The 18,012-nt window shown below is 36.3% G+C and overlaps 1 protein-coding gene across 1 annotated transcript in view; it reads right to left on the bottom strand.

Moving 5' to 3' along the window:
• LOC117205317 (disintegrin and metalloproteinase domain-containing protein 23-like) overlaps positions 1-18,012 on the bottom strand; it is a 101,520-nt gene that overhangs the window by 63,354 nt on the left and 20,154 nt on the right. The gene's annotated exons all lie outside the window — the stretch shown is intronic.

The following is an 18,012-nucleotide window of genomic DNA, read 5'->3' as shown; positions in this document are numbered from 1 at the left end:
AATATAGAAATTTTGTGTTTTTAAGATGTTTGATGATTATTCTTCATTTAATATTTTAACAAATATTATAGGGTTCTGTTAACGTCAGGGTTAGAGAAAAGGAAATGTTTCCATTTTGAAGGATATTTGACAGTGTTTCTTTTTTTTTAATATTACAACGGTCGAAAACTATGGGATCTTCATTGGATAAAAATTGTAACATATTTTCGTTATTATTATTAGAAATAAATTAATGTACTATCGTTATTAATACTTTTCAGTTTGAATTTTGAATTTGCATCTACCCGCGTCATTTTCACACGTCTCTCGGTAAAAGTTTCTCTGATAAAAAGTTTGCAAATTTCAACAAGCGAACAGCATTCAATAGAAGATGTTCCTTACTTTTCGAGATCGCGAAAATTTATATCTTTTGGAGATGTAGACGATTCTTCGTTAAATAAAAACCTGACGCTTCAGAATATTATTTAAACAATAACGCGAGTCTGATCAAATTTCTCTAATACTTATTGCTAAGTACATAATCAAAGTATAAATACTCGGTTTCTGACTTCATTTTGTCGACACTCGAAAGACTCGAGTGGTCATGCGTATGTATAAACGAAATACTATAAATAAACATTGGATATATCGAATCAATTGGTTCACTCCACTGTCCCTTGTAACGCAACACATTGCTGAATCGCCGAATTTATCCTGATCGTGGTATCTTTTTTGCACAGCAAGTTTAGAAAATCGCAATCGAGCGTTTTGGAATCGATCCGAGTACTCGCTTCTTTGCTGCAAATTCTCAATACTCTTTACTTTGCCTTTCAAATAGTCGATAAATACTTGAAGTCATTCAGAAACGATACGTTACTTTTACACCATTCAAAGCAAAAGGATACGTACAAATATTTGTCCAAATTTTACAAATCCTTTTTTGTGTTACATATTTTCTAAATTTTGAAGCGAAAGATTCCTTGCAACTATAAATATCAAACAAAAATATAGACGATACAAAGGATTTCTAAAAGTCACATTAAGACGAACCCAAAGAAAACTTACATAAATTAGATGAAAGAATTAATAATTACAGTATTATAGTAATAGTCGAATATTAGAAAATAAACGTCACTGTCACTATATTAACGTTTTATTCGAATATTCGATACTTGAAAAACTTTTTACTTTAACATAATAACGTCGATTCTACAACGTCAATGATTGATCGTCGATCTACCACCGAAAAGAACAAATGACCCAGATGAACGTACGAGTACAAGCGACCACAGATAGATAGACGAGAAAATAAAGTTTATAATCTTCCTACAAACTTATTATTAGCTGTGCTGCATACAGTTTTGCCATAAGTTTAGAAAATTAAACAGCGTGTAAAACTATTAATTAGAAAAAATATTCTCATTCAAAATCGCACGATTCAACGTCATTGTCGATAAACTTCTGTTCTACGTCATTCGTCTGCTCGATTCGCGCATTCTCAAGAAGAATCCAACAATTACATTAAAAATATCGTTATGAAGGCTTCTCAATATCCATCGCCACGTCAACTGTGCACTTTTGCTCTCGATTAAAGCACTCGTCACGCTGCATCAACAGAAACTGATCTCAGTATCCAAACACTTCGCTCCTGTTAAGTTAAAATAGCAGCAACGAAATCGCAAGAAACAAAGCTGAATCTTCCATTAATACGTCCGAGGCCAACAACGACCCGTACGAATCTTGTATATGCTGTCCATTTAATTCTATCGATGATTCACCATGTTCAAAACGATATCAGAAAAAACATTGTTGATCAATTTTGTATCGACAGTTTCCCTAAATCTGCAGTTACGAAGTTAGTTAAAATTGTCGAGGATTGTGCGTAGTAGGATCAGGTATCGTAAAAATTATTATGCTCAGAGTCCTGATTGTGACAAAATTTTATCTATCTGTGCTAACGTAGTAACAAATCGGTTAATCGTCGAAAATATGAAATACGTAAAATTATGTAAAAATTATTTCTCGGATGAAAAAATGCCATTTTGAAATACATCTGCTGGCTGTTAAAGAACCAAATGGTAACTGAAATCATCAGTGTTACAAAATGTTTAAATGTCTGGGAATTATATTGTAGATAATAAAATCCCAACCTTAAATGACTAACCGAACGACTGATCCCATAGACAACCGCAAAAGGGCGAGGTTCATCCGTTCGACGAATTTCTCGAACGTCAACCTTCGACGTTCATTAAACACGAAGAGGAGGAACAAACGATCGTAAAAAATTCTGCCATTCGATCTATCAGCGATTCATCCGTTCCGCGAACCAGTCAGATCCACGTACAAGCGATCTGTGTTACGCAAGCTCATTAAGCTGATTTCCAACGACAAGCGATTTCCTGGCTTTCAGATAACCACGTCGATTGAACGGAAGAGAAGACGAAATTTCATGACGTTGATTAGACGTCAGGTTGATTAGTCGGCCGATAATTGGAAAAATGGCGCGGGAATCATGTACAGTAAAAGACAAAAGTATTCGTACGTTTGTTGCCTATATATATACAAAATCTCACACATATTTCTTATTATTTGAAATACTTCGACAAAATATTCCAATTCTTTTACACACCTTTATTATGATATGAAATTACGTGTGCACAGATTTTGAAATTTCATTAGCGTTATTACGATGTTCAAATATCGTCATTTATCGTGGATAAAGTTTGAAACAGAACCGAAAATTATAAACATTTATGAGTAACGTTTATATGCTTTTATGACTCAGGAACTATAACATATATTATACAAGAATAGAAATGCATACATATATATAGATGATATATGCAATGAGCCATCTGAAATACAATAAATTACACTTGAAACATTTGTTTATAAAATCAGTAGATACTGAACTTCATCGTTTTCATTGACTCACCGTCTATTCAATAACGTCGGAAATATTTCTCTGCTTATTTCTACATTCCAACTACGATACTTTTGTCTCGTACTGTAAATTTTTCATAGAACTGTCGCATGGAGAACGTCCAAAGTACTGTCGTGCGATCTAATTGCGCAAAATGCGATGACTGAACACGATGCAAGTATACGATTAGCGATGGCATTCGAAGTTGGAAAAACACCGATGCAGATTTTCCCTGCACTTTTGTTCGAGGAGGAAGTGTATCGTGGAATATTTCACTCATGTTGAAAGATTAATGGGGATCGGCTTGTGAGATTTCCTTGAAAGCTCTAGATCGATAAATCGGTTAGCAATGGTAATCGTCGGTGGCTTTTTATATGCAAATAGGAGATTCCATTGGTCGAGAAATTTTTGGAATTTTATTGACTAATTAGGTGTGGCTGCGGTTTAAGAATTTACCGAGGTATTCGATTACCGAGAATTGAGTAATTTGAAATGATCGAGATTCTTTGGTGTTTGTCTCATTCGAAATAATTACCATTTGTTTGTGTTTGAATTGGATTGTCGAGCATCGAGTGGTCTGAAATAATCGAGATTCTTTCGTGTTTATCTGATGTGAAATTAAATTCGCTTGTGTTCGTGGCAGTTTAACAAAACCAATTGAACAATTGATCAATTGACCGAGCTGAAGTAATTGAGATTCTTTGAAAATTACCTGATCTGAAATAAAATTTGTTTCTGCTGAGTTTCTACTTAGTTTCTGCTAAGAATTAATGAAAATATTGCATTATTGTAGATTAAATAATTTGAAAGTGATCTAAATCTTTTGATATCTCTATATCGTTTGAAATAATGAAAAATTATTTATATTTGTGCCATTTTGGAAACTGATCGACTAGATTGAGAATGAAATAATCTGAAACATTTGAAAATTTTCTATCACGTTGTCCCAAAAAGTTTCTTTCGTTTTATAAGGAAATAATAGATGCACGTTTTTTTTTTATTACGTATGATACATTTTGTTCTATTACATACGTAACTCAATAAAATAATATAAAACAAAAAATCTTGCGCATCTATTATTTCCTTATAAAACGAAAGGAACCTTTGGGACAACTTAATATATTCGTCTAATTAAAATTTCTTTATATTCGTGTCGTACAATGATATTTTATTAATTGACAGCTTTTTGTAGATTTTAATTTTTGGATTAAATTACAAGAAATTCTATAGATTGGAAGATCAATTACAAATAGAAAATCAGTGAAAGACTGAATGTCTGAATGAGGTAGAAGTGCAGTAGCAACGACCTAGCTTTCTAATATCAAGTACCTCTGTGTTCAATGTAATCCTCGTTAATGACCTGAGTGGCTTAAAGACACTTGTACACGCGTATGTACCTGATTATACAATAGTTACGGATAACTCCATAGCACGATTTTCGTAATCTTAGTAGGTAGCTTAGAGTAATACTTCATTCATGAAATGCAAATTAAAACAGGTTTTTAGTAGAGTACTTTTTCCATTATCGCCATCATAAATCAAATCCTTCTTACCTACTTAAATAAATTATATATAACGGGTGAATATTACTACTAAATATCCAGTTAATTGTAAACATAATGAAACATTAAATAATTCATTTGGTTTGTTATTTCACGTCGATTGCATGTTGTTTTTACAGGCTATTACATTAGCATTTTATTAATATTACATTAATATCGAATCTGTTATTTAAAAATATTTTAATTCGACCAGAGAAGTTTGTTTTTACAAAAAAGAAGGATCCAAAAGTTAATTAACACTGACGGTAATTCAAAAACACGTCCTAGGAACTTCTTATATTTTTTCTTATAGTAAACGGACCTGTCACGTTCCGTAAGATAATTTTATTCTATTTATAAGAAAAAAAAAAAATACAATTTGTACACTCCGCCATAAAAATGTATTATATTCGTAAAATTAATAAAACGTATTTTTACATACGTATTAAATACGTACTTTATCATATCCTATTTCCTATTAATTCTTATATTCTAATTTTACAAAACTTCAATAACATCCCACGAAACATAAATCTTCGATTTCACGATCCCGTCGACATGCCTCATAAACTGTAGTGACCTAACGTAACTCATCCTCGAAACAATATTTGGACAAACTTGCAGATAATCCTCGTAAACGTTTGTGATACGCGACCCAATCGACGGATACGTCGCAACTGGAGATACTCGATCGTTTAACTCGTATAATTAATTAACGCGATTCGCGGCCAAAATAAGAATCGCGGGTCAACCGATAACCTGGTCGATTTTTGTCGGCGTCTCCACGTACAGACTATAGACGACTGTCTGGCACATTGTTTCGTACGTTGTTCGCGACACGATGAAACGTAGTTCGTGTACTTGCGAGTAGATAAGGAAGACTCGTTTGGACGAAGTAAAAATGGCAATGACGATCATATGGTTTACCTATTACCTATTACAATATTTGCTACGATTTTCAAGACTCAGCTACAATAAGAAAAAAAATGAAATTTTGACCTTTCACGACGCTCATATGCAAACTGGCTCGTCGAAGGCTCGAGCGAAATTCCACCGTTCTATTTTTATCGAAAGATTAAAATTGTACAAGTTTCAGACATATTAAAGATACCGATAAATATCTGAGAATGTTTTCACACCTTTTTGGAAATTTAAAGCTACGATAGAGTTAGCTAAGTTTCTTGCATTTACATAGAACAGAAATTTCTTTCGTCTTCTATTATAGAAACCTATACATTTCCTCGACCAATTTCCTCTTTTTTACAAATCTGCATTTAAAACACCAAGCTTTTCTACGATTTATTCGACGCGATTCCAAGCCGTTTTACCTTCCCTCGAGACTCGTCTACGAATCCTATAAAAACTAGGAATGTTATTGCTTTTTATACCTAATTTGGACGTCTCAAAGATGTCCAGGCATTGTGAGTATCTTGTCTCTGTGAAGCAAACTTTGGCCAAGTAAACTCGATTCCAACGAACGAAGAAATTATACACGACACGGATGCCTGGTTCTATCCCAAAAGTTTCATCGTAGATAATGATCAAACGTTTTGCTACCGCGGCTCGTTAAGCGTGCAGCCTAAAGCCGGTTGCAGCCGAACAATGAGAGGAGAAATTTTGACGTCCCACTCGCTTAGTATCGTGGACCGTGTGGCGGAACAAAGGGACTTTACGTCACGTCCGAGGAGATTAAACGCGCTTACTAAATGTCGACGCGTGGGCGACACAGACACCGTGCGCATTGTACAATTGCATAACGACACACGGCTACGATCCAACCGAGAAAAAGGGATTCGGCGAGCCTAGGACAGCGTCCACAGCGATTATGCTGTTCGCCTACCGGGTACAGAGATACGCGGACAGTGGACCTCCGCTTAATAGAGGATGGGAGCTCTGCTTCCGTTTCAAGCGCAGCGATTATGATTATTAGACGACGCTCGTGCATTGTGCGAGTGTTTGGTTTAGTGAATTTCTTGGAAAGCGAAGCGATGCTTTGACGCTTCAATGTGAGTTATGCGTTTGTGAGAAATCTGAAGATGCAAAAATGTACAGAACGTACGGTAGATACAGAACACGTAAGAAGTATAATAAAATATACGAAATATCTAAAGTGTAGCAGGATGTTTATTAGATGAAATAAATTTCTCTCTAAGCTACGTTCTTTTCTTTTTTTAAATTATATTCGTAAAAATACGAACTTGCATAAATATCCGCGCTCTAGTCGTTACAAGTTATAACTCAGAGCAAATTATATCAACTCCTTGCGATCCATAATTTACAACTCAAATCGATTCGAATTTAACTCGAAATTCATTCTGATCACTTACAATCCGATGATTTCACGCCGCAGATGATATAATAACAATACGAACGATTTCCAATTTCATGTTGGTTGAATTTACAAGATCTTCGATCTTCTCTTTCTCCGACTTCACCACTTAAAATAGGAACGTAAAGCGTTATAAAACGTTGCATCGGACAACATCCAGGTGAAAAATAAAATTGTAACATGTTGCGGGGCAATCGAACACGCTACAATTCCAGAAGACACCGATATATACAGGGTGGTTGGTAACTGGTGGTACAAGCGGAAAGGGGGTGATTCTACGCGAAAAAAGAAGTGGAAAATATAGAATAAAAATTTTTCGTTCGAGGCTTTGTTTTCGAGAAAATCGACTTTGAATTTTCGCTCGGTACGCACTTTATCACGTCTCGTTATAGCGGATCTCACTGTAGATTTTTAAAAAAATTAAAAAACAATTTTTTTATTCTATATTTTCGACTTCTTTTTTCGCGTAGAATCACCCCCTTTCCGCTTGTATCACCAGTTACCAACCACCCTGTATATAGAAATTATACAAGGTGCGATATCGTCTTTGACTTAATCGTATTATTTGTATTCTACCGTATCGTAAAACGGCTAAACTAGTCGACGTGATTGGCTCTGATCCATACAATGTCTCTATTATTCGTTGCTCGAGCCAGATCAATAAAGCTGTATGTAGGCAATTTAATAGGGCTGGAAATGCTAATCTCGTTTAAAGAGACTAGGTCATGCGAAGCGTTAGCATAGATTATCAGTGAATAGTTTACGAATACAATTCTGACATAATATGCCTCTTAGAATCTTGCAACGTCTTTAGAATTTGAAAAGCCACTTACATTTAAGAGAATTTATTATTAATTTGCCTTGGCTATTTTCACTTGTGGAAAATTCGCTCAGTCTTAACGCTTCTTATCTTTCCTCGCGTTTCGCTATATCGTTGATATTCTTTCCTGTATATTTGTGCCTTGAAATGGCTGTTAGAATTTCGTTTTACACCTTTCATTAATCTTCCTTTGGTTGTTAAAATTTTCTTTTCTATTGTATGTCTCTGAACAACGTATTTTACGTACTTCGCGGTAATGCCAAGTTTCCTGTAATTTTAGAACTTCGGAAAGTTGTAAAAAGCCTGAAATCATTTACCAAATATCTTTCCTGCGCTGTACAATTGTTCGTTAAATTATGTGCTTGAACCTATTAAATTCCTGAATAAAAATAAAAATTCACCACGAGGATTAAATTAAAATTTTTATAATATGAGAGTCGATGATATACATATATAAATAATGTAGTGGATTGTTATAGAGTATTTATTAAGTAATTATCATTAGAATCTAGAGAATAACTAATTGAATTTCGAAGAATCATTGGAGAATGGCTTTCGTCGAAGTGCAAGTCTTTCCGGAAGCAGGCCACTTCATCGAGAAACTTATCGCGTGAAAGAACGAAGGGTCTGTGTTACGGCCGCGAGAAATATGCGGTCAACCAAGAAATCAAATACTTTTCTTTAAAGACATTCGACCTTTCTTTCACACGACCTTGACGACCATCCGTGAAACCACGTTTCACTTAAACGACTCGTAAAAATTAACCCTTTTTATTGCTGCTTTCATTTCAGAAGCCTCTTTCAACACCGCATGATCCTTGACTCACGAACGACAGTGACAGGGATTTATGGGATATCAGTGTCCAGCAAAACAGAAAAAGAAACTACAGGTATGTTTCTGAGAACTACTGATTTTAATATTACCGGAATATCATTCGTAATTTAGAATTCTTACAATTCTTTGATAAAAGTGGATTTGTGTTTTACCGTGTTTATCGTTTTCCCAGATCTTTTTCAAAACTCGATCAACTTCTAGTAAATGTAAGATTTACAATCGTCAAACAAATTTTGATATGTAGATTCTGCTGCAATTTTTCTAATTCGATATCCCTTTCACTATACATTTCATCGTTTTATCGTTTCCACGATTCTACCTTCTTAGTTATCCGAAATAAAAAAGTAACTTTTATTTAACAAATTCTACGGAGTTACCAAATCATATAAATTCAGAATTCCCATTAAACTCAAGATTCATCTATATTTTACAATTCAGCCGACATTTAGACTACGCTTTCAATACGCTGAGAAATCCAAACCAAAGAACAATAAAATATCGATAAAGCGGATACGCGAAGGTATGTGAAAATCTCGTTGAAAGTGAATGATAAATTTTTCATACGAAGTCTGTTTCGTAAATTAATTTATAATTCATTTTCTTATTTCAACGAAGAGAACATTCAAAGTCGTGGCAATCCAGTTGCAGCAATGGAAGGATTAAAATCTTACAAGTTGCAGTAGCAAAAGCTTCTCATAGATAAAGCAAAGAAACTACATTAACTTCATGAGAAACGAGATACGGAGTAGTTGGCAGGCGACGAAGTCGAAGCGGGACACACGATGAGAAAACGATTCTAAAAGGACTAGGCGGCGGCAACGCAGAACCGCAGAAGAAAAAGCGCTTACCGCGTGATAATCCGATATCCCGACACAGGATACAGGATATGGGGTGAGCGACAGACGATACATAGTTGTATCATACGAGCCAGTCGACACGCGTTGTCGATCACGTGAATATGGGGAAGATCAAGCAATTCTCATCACTGAACACTGATAGATGCTTTGTATGACAAACTGGCGATAAAAGGAAGACGAACTTCTCAGAACGTAACCAATCGTCAGTTAGTTCCATCGTCTACGTGACTTCATTTTTGCTGATCTGAAGGACAATGAGAACTTTGACCCAATACCACGCGTAACCAAATGTGACGATCGATCGATACTTCGTATCTCTTCTTTTCAAAATTCCTTCGTTGAATGTTTCCATTTGTCTGTAACATTTCGCGCGAGCAGAAGAATCTTCAGTGTTCGTAGGAATTTGAGGAATTTCAAAAGATTCGATCTTATGTAAATTAATTTAACGTCGTTCTAACAACTAAGATTCATTGATTGTAAGTTTCAACGGCGAGTTGCAGGTTTGTTATACCACGGAGACGAATTAAGTGCTACTTTGAAGACAATACGATGTCTCTAGGAAATATTTAACGTAATTCGAAATTTCAAATAGTTTCAAACAAATATCAAGGCTACAAGAACTCTATCTATATCTTTTTATCTAAACTGAATAAACTTTCATATTGTAACAAGATTTGCTATAAAATATTCTTACTTCGTATATTGATAAGTACACAAATGTTATAGATATCGCGTGAAGAAATAACACGCTTTGATAAAAATATGAGCCCTTTTACGGAAAGATCTTGCTGATCTATCGTGAAACCTAAAATTTCATATTCTGCGTGCACGCTTCTTTCCATAATAATTCTCTCTTTGTTAGCCTCTGCGTCTATCATTAACATTCTACGTCTGGCCTAGGAAAATATCCTATTCAGGAGAATATACGAACCTATTCTAGAAACCGATGCCATAAGCCACGAAAGATGCAAAGAGTCCCGTGGCCACGTTGCAGCAAATAGTTGCTTCCTGCTTCGCGCAAAATTCAAATAAACCTTAGCGTCTCGCGAGACGCTTGCTAATCACCAAGCGTGGTTCAACGTCGACGACGCGCAAAAGAAAATGAAGAACGCCGAGCTAGAAGCGGTTTTGCAAACTGTGTGTCGTCTGTTTCGCCAGACTAGCGGCGCCAATACACCACGTGTCGTTGAACTGGACGACATTGTTCAAAGTGTAAGAGGCTGCACCCTCGCACGCATCCGACTCTCTTCTCTCGCCAACTCTTGCATAAACATTTCGGTCTTTTGCGACCAGGCGAGCTTTCGGCCGTTTTCCCCGACGCGTCGACCAAGCGGATGTTATTCGGGGAATAAAAGTCAGGGACTGGTCGTTCGTAACGATCGGACAAAGAGCCGGGGTGATCGTACGGAGATCGAACGCGAAAATGAAATATAGCGCAAGATGTTGCGAATCTGCGCTGTGGATGCGAGACGACGCGTGGCTTTACGACGCGAGTGTAATATCGAGTCGTTGTCAGATCTGTCTGACGCTTGTCTGTTGGGATGCAAATTAAAAATGCGGATGCTTCGAGGAGAAAATTTTCATTAATAATCTGCATTGATTACGTTATGTAAAATAATACATGAAGTTTCTCGTGTACATTGTTCAAAATAATTAGAGAACCCATTGGCTTGAAGTCAGTCATTCAGAACGAAATATTTGTAGGAATTAATAGACAGAAAAATTATGGACGAACTGCTTGTGACTATTTACGTGTTAAAATATGTATATGTATTTAGGGAAAATCTTTTTCAGTCTGGTGATCTAATTAATCGAATTAATCCGTTCAACTTTTACGCATTCTACACACCCATAACACGTGAAACCCCACGCACAGTTAAACCTTCTCTTTAATAAAAAGTAATTCGCAATCTCGATTATTAATTTTGAAGAAACTAATACACTGCGAAATAGTCTTGTGAAAATTCAAATTGCCTCGACAAATAGAGAAAGACAACATATATAAATTCAAGCAACAGTTGCTTAGAATAGAACAGTTACATTTTGCAGCAGCTTTTCTCATAGAAAACTGTTCGTTGTAGCATTGGTTTGCTGTAACATCGTTTGTTCTTGTATTACCTCATAGTACGCAATTTGGGAATGACAGAGTCTGAAAGTGTCTTTTATTTACTCGTTTTGTCGAGTACTCCAAATTCTTAAAGCCATAGCTGCTTTTCCTTTTATCATTCTGTAAACATAGTTCACTAGAATTCCATTTAGTAGTATGGTTGGTCATACCGAAAGCTATTTTATTATATCACCGAAAAGCGTGAACGCAGACCAGAGAGACGAGCGATTCAGCCAGTTTTCTACGGACACAGGCTTCCGGCACACCGATGTCACCTAGCGCTTTTATCCCAGGTCAGGATAATGCGAGCAGACAGCCAGCCAAATTACGCTGGGGACAAAATAGACCGAGCAGACGAGTTGGTCGTTTTGGAATATCAGGCAGCTGGTCGTGTAGTTGTCCAGCTCTTCTGTTCCGCTTTTAATTCCGGATCACGGTGGAATTTTCATGCGACTAAATAGCAGCAACCTACTTGCGCGTGACTGAAATACGTTTCTCGGGTAAAACAAAATTTCAACAGCACGAGGAAATTGGCATTGGAAGTCTGTTCTAACGAGCTTGAATCTTTTTGTTACTCGCGATGGGTTTAAATCTGCAGGGCGTAAATCTTCTCGGCGGATTCTCTGGATTTTTCCTACCAATGGGATTGCAGTTTGGCTGCTCAAGTTCTCAGACGAAACGTTTGGATGTCAAACAATATCTTCTCTTTCATGTGTTCTCGTTCGACGAAAGTTGATAAACACACATTCATCGTGCGATTCGAATTCTATAAATTATAAATATAAAATTGCACGGTATAAATGAGACACGGTTCGTTGTATGATTGAAGCAAATTTTTATGGCGGATGGAGTCGTTAAAAATGTGAAGAGATAGTCCAAGGAAGGTGGAAAATCTAAAGAGAAAAAGATGTACAAATTTTAAAAAGATAAAGCAAAAATCAGGAAACTGGAAGATAATAGAAAACTAAGAAGCTCCAAAGATCGTAGAAACATGGAAATGCCAAGTAACATAGAAAATATTGAAAAATAAAGAGACATTGCGAGCCTGAAAATATTTCCAAGAGTTCGTTTATCATTGGAAACATATTTTTCGTTGGTATTCCTTCCATTTAAATTCTACGATCGTATGAAATTCGAAGAAATCGAAGTACTTACAATGTAATAATAAATTATATATTGCTTGGCCCTTTATTGGTTGAACCATCCTTAACAAACATAAAAACTCTGCAGGTGTGAAATACACGGAACTGCAACCATAAACAGTCCTATATTCGAGCTCAGCGAGTTACAGCTATCTTAACAGGTACCTACTACTCAACAGTTAATTCTACCTTCTTTCGTTTCCACTGGCGTTCTCAATCGATTCGTTCTCATCTTCGTGAAATATAGTAACAGGCGAGTTACGAGGAACGCATTAGCGTAAACTTCAAGAGCATCGAACGATATCTCGCGATTCCGATAGACGGTGGACCGAGTGCGCGTACAGCTTCGGCTATTTTCGCCGTAGCCACCTTAGAAATAAATTACAAGCGAACGACGGATATATCCCGCTGCGAGGTGGCGATCCGCGGCCTGACAAAAATGTTTACGCACCAGAAGTTAAACGTCTGCCAGCAATATCTCTCGCACGAGCTGCCAGCATTTTACAACTTCGACATCTTTCGACCAAACTCCAAGGTCAAACGAAAATCCTTTTTGCGTGTCCACTTATCGCTCTTTAACGACTGTTAGGGAGTTCGCGAAGAAGCTGATCGTGTACAACGTTTTAGACGAAGGGTTACAAGTTTTACAGTTCATTTTTACTTAGATAAATGTCGATATTACGTATTAATTTTTTAATTACAGTTAATAGTAGCGTGTGGATCGTGTCAGCTTGATAAGAACAGTAACGGGTTTCGTGTCTTTTCTTTTTTTTTATTTCAAGGTACTGTGGGATGGTGTGACGTTAGCGAAAGACGTGGCTGATTGTTTATAAACGTTGTTAAGATATGTTAATGTTGTCAGGGAGTGTTATGACCGTTGCCAGGGTTTGTTACAGTAATGGTAATGGTCAGAGTTGAATTAATCGTGATCGAGAGAAGTTTATCGTGTTGCTGAGACGTAGAAATAGTGTTAAGCGAATTCGTGAAGTGCGATATTATATTCAATTTTGCGAGAGTGTTACAATATTGTGTTTATCATACTGTTCTTTTCTGTTAATTTATAATAAACATTCCTACAGTACTATTTCTCAGAATAAGCTGATAATTGCTGTGATTCGTAGAATTAATTTCATGTAGATTCAAAGACGATTTACGCTCTTCGCTGAGAATTTTCTTGATCCAGAAAGTGAACTTTTTCTCGAGTACAGAGATCGTTTGTTGCTTTTCTAAGTGCCAAAAACATATTGTTAGAATGTATAGTTAAATAAGAATTGAATATTCAGAAGTAGTTACACAAAGAATTATTCAGTTTAGACGCAAGGGATTTCAAAGAGAAGCACAAAATGTAGTCTGTGCGTATAGTAGTTCCGATGATGGCCTTATACTACTGTGGATTTTCCTATCTTCTCCTACCACTGTGTCTTTCCTTTCTGACAAATATTTTTCTATTATATCCTGGAAAATAGAATTGTTAACGTGCCTGATAGTTACAACTAGTTACAAATTGCCAGATGTAAAAATAATTTTTATTGCACTGACCATTTGCTCATTGTGGCAAACTACTCTTCTAACCGTGAATATATAATTTATATCTTTTCCCACGAAAAGTATCGTTTCTTGCATTTTTGATTGTTACGTCGTTTACACTATCAATTCCTCAAACAGAAATCGATTTCATTTTTCATTTTCATTTGTAATTAACTTGCTCCACCGTATTCTGCATAGAATTTACACTCTTCCCTATCACAAGATTCTCTGTTTCCTTCAGACTCGCATCGTTTGCCATTCCAACTCCTCAATTGCCAAATTTCTTTTTACCACCATCCATAATGCGTTTCATATATCATTGAATTATTAAATAACGTACAAATTTATATTTCTATGAAGATAATTATAAAAACGAAATCTAAGTGGAGAATTATTGGGTTGGCAACTAAGTGACTGTGGGGTTTGTCATTACCACCTAATGACCCGCAATCACTTAGTTGCCAACCCAATAATTAGCGCACAAAGTATCATTACGAGCATCGTACTCCACACGTTCTGTATATCTTCGCGTATTACGTACATATTACGCGCCTAATTGCACCTACCACTCGAATGCATAAAAATCCACAGTCGATATATCAGATTCTCTGCCGGCTAATTCTCCATCAGCTAAATTCCACGGTACGAAGATCGCACGTGTTGTGGATTCTATGTTTACGATCACTCGTATACTTGGGCTATCGAAACTCTCTCATGGTCCTAACCGGAATGTCTCCAGCTGGGTGGCTCGACTTTATTGGTTTCATGGACCAGCGAAGATGAGTTTCCAAGGTATTAGAATACGACGGTATATTTGGAAGAAGGTTTATGGACTCGGAGCTTCGAACGTGAAATTTATCGTTGATTAAAAGAACCGTTTGGCCGTAGTGCGTGTAGGGTACCTTTTTGGACATGGAAATAGGCTCGGGGATAAGGTTGCCCGTTTTTAAAAAATCAAGGGAAGCTGCAGGATGGTGTATAGATTTGTTTTCTTTAGCTGTAGGTGGGGGAGTATTTGTGGAGTTTGATTTACGTGCTAGACGCTTATACAAGTATTTTTGTTCCGAACGCTGGCGTTGAGCAATTTATATACTGCGATGCTATTGTTGAGAAAAGATTCCACTGTATGTTACGTCTCATTAAGAATCGTATATACTTTGTGCCAGCAGATATTGACATCTATTATGATATTCGATGCCTATCGCTTTAAAATGTTTAAAATTGTAAAGCTGTAAAATCTCAGAGTTGCAGGATTTACAAACCTTGAAACTTCGAAATTATATAACATACTAGAATTCTACATTCTGGAACAGCAAAGCCCAACAGATTCATTGCATCATAACGATAAATATTTAGAATCTATACAACAATAGCCATTTTTCCACTTGGAATAAACTAACGAACAAATATATGAGACACGTGAATATTCGACCGAATTATTTAAAAAGCAAAATGAGCATATTTTAATCAATTTTTTTTTCTTTTTTAAATATTATCGGTCGCGCAAGCTTTTAATAACTTCGAATCTCCTCGTTCCTCACCACGTGTCTTTAATCACGCCGTTTCATGCCTCGGATACACTCGTTCACCCACGACAATTAAAAAAAGCGAATCTTTTCATAGCTATTGAACGTATCTAATCGTTTCAAGGCTGAACGCGTGCAGAAATTCACGAACGCAAAGGAGACCGCCAATCATGTATCCGCAGGATCTTTCAACCGCGACGAAATGAATCGATCAACAGGCTTGTGACCAATCGATTGTCGTTTAATCAGTATAATTTACGAGACTGAAAGACCTGACGACTGATTTATCGACAGCCTGGTCGCCGTGTCCTCGCGGCCAATAATCGCAAATCGAGTTTACGTATCGTTTAATTGCGATTAATGACAGAATCTGTCTAATTAGTCGAGAAGAACGGCCCGTGCACCGGTAATTGGAATAATAATTACAATGCACGTAGATTGGATAATTTATATCGCATCTAATTTTCATCTAGATTAAGATCGAACCTAATAGACCGCCACTTACTTTTTGCCTATTCATTGGTATTCATTTTTTGCGATTTTACGATAACGTTGCGAGGGCGAAGAATTTTAACGCAGAACAAATTTTTATGGATTCCATGCATTCCTGTGTCAGAGGAATTTAGGTGTACGATATCGTATAACAGTCTTAGATTATCTGTTAAATGGAGGAGTTTCGATCAACGCACGAGTAGAAAAGATACTTATAATTTTCTTTCCCTTCATTTTCCTGCTTCGTTTTGTCTACCCACGTTCCTCTTTCCAACGAAATCCCTTTAAACCAAAGCGAGGAAGAATTTTATCTAAAAAAAAGACCCTTCGGGGTTTTATCGTGACTCGATTAATTTGATCAAAATACCAATGTCAACCGAAACTACTTTCCAGATCCAACGTTAATCCATAATCGTATATGTCCTACCTACAATCCTGATCTTCGTTCGATTTAATCCATCAAAGCCCTCCCACGAAAACGAGACTATACGTATAGTTACTGATTACTAATTCAATCGTCCGTGCCATAAATCATCGAAAGACTTCCAAATGCTAGAGAAACGACGCCACGCGCAAGTATTTCTCGTAACGTTCTCTAATCTCTTCAGCAAAGTCTAATTAGAAAACAAGGATTCACTGGTCGTTAAGAGGCCGTGTCTCTTATTCTCTTTGTCCACCAAGGATCCGACATTGACGAATGATCTTGAGAACGCCGATGCTCCACTTAACATATCTGCCTAATCGTTGCTTTACCTTCGTCCGTGCATCGTTGGTCGCCGGTTTCGCGATAAACTCCGGTATACGCATAATTGTTTTGACATACTTAGCTGCAGAAATGACAAACCGAATGGTGGTACGGAGGAGATAGCGAAGGGGGTTCGACAGCTATTTCCACGCGTCCGAGCATCTTGTATCGATAAATCATTCGCGGCATTAACAGAGTTTCTTCGTCGCGGATCGAGTCTTCGTTTGTCGGAAGCTGGAAATCACGTTTCGTATTAAAAAGCCGTCATTAAGCGAGATGTTTGTTTTCTTTCGAATGTCGCTATTTTGTTAATTTACTTGTTATTATGTGCCAGCTGATTCATTTTTTCTTTGCTGGTTATCATTATTTGTTATATTATTTTATCGATAATTATGGAGGTAGCCACCGGCATCGCGATATTTTAGAATTTTTCTGGGACGATATAAGACGAAATATAACGTAGTATAGGAATGACAAACGCATGGTTTCTGTTCCATTTGCAAACAAGTTTTTCGATAAAAATTTGTTCGCGATTACAAAATTTCAGAGATTTACATATTACGATAGGCAAGTGGTATTTTTGTTCTCGATTTATAACAGCTTTTTAATTTAATTTTCGTGCATCTTTCACTCGTTTCCGTGTATTATTCATGTGTTAGCTTGGGAAAAATAACGATATACTGATTAATTTTCTTGAATATAACACAACATTAACAGGATATTTGAAATAACGTTATTTTAACGATTATTCTCAAGAGAAATTCTTCGTGGCAATATCATATCGGTATATCCGTCAAAATTTCAATTAATTTCCTCGAAATAATCGCGCTGGCATTAAACTTCATTAGCATAAACAACAGTCGATACGTAATAACGTGGAACGATCTTGTTCGAGCTTTAAATGAAGTAGTATTTTAGTTATTCAAATGTTTATCGATATAAATGAAAAATAAAGAAAGTGAACGAAAATACATCTATTTCGCAAGAAATTGGTTATTACGTAATGGAAGATGAAAAATTAATGTAAAGTTATGTAAGAATTTATTTAATAATATCATGAGATAATGATAAAGGCACCAGAAGACCTAATGTATCAGAAATCTGCAACCATTATCTGTGAGATTTTTTCTTATCGACTTACAAAGACAGAAAGAGAATCGTTTGTTTGCCTTGTTTTGCAATTTATTTG

The sequence above is a fragment of the Bombus bifarius genome, unplaced genomic scaffold (genome assembly GCF_011952205.1).
Source record: "Bombus bifarius isolate JDL3187 unplaced genomic scaffold, Bbif_JDL3187 scf7180000007988, whole genome shotgun sequence".
NCBI classification, from domain to species: Eukaryota; Metazoa; Arthropoda; class Insecta; order Hymenoptera; family Apidae; genus Bombus; species Bombus bifarius.
The sequence above is the reverse complement of the archived record's forward strand: the minus strand, read 5'-3'. Positions and strand labels throughout refer to the sequence as shown.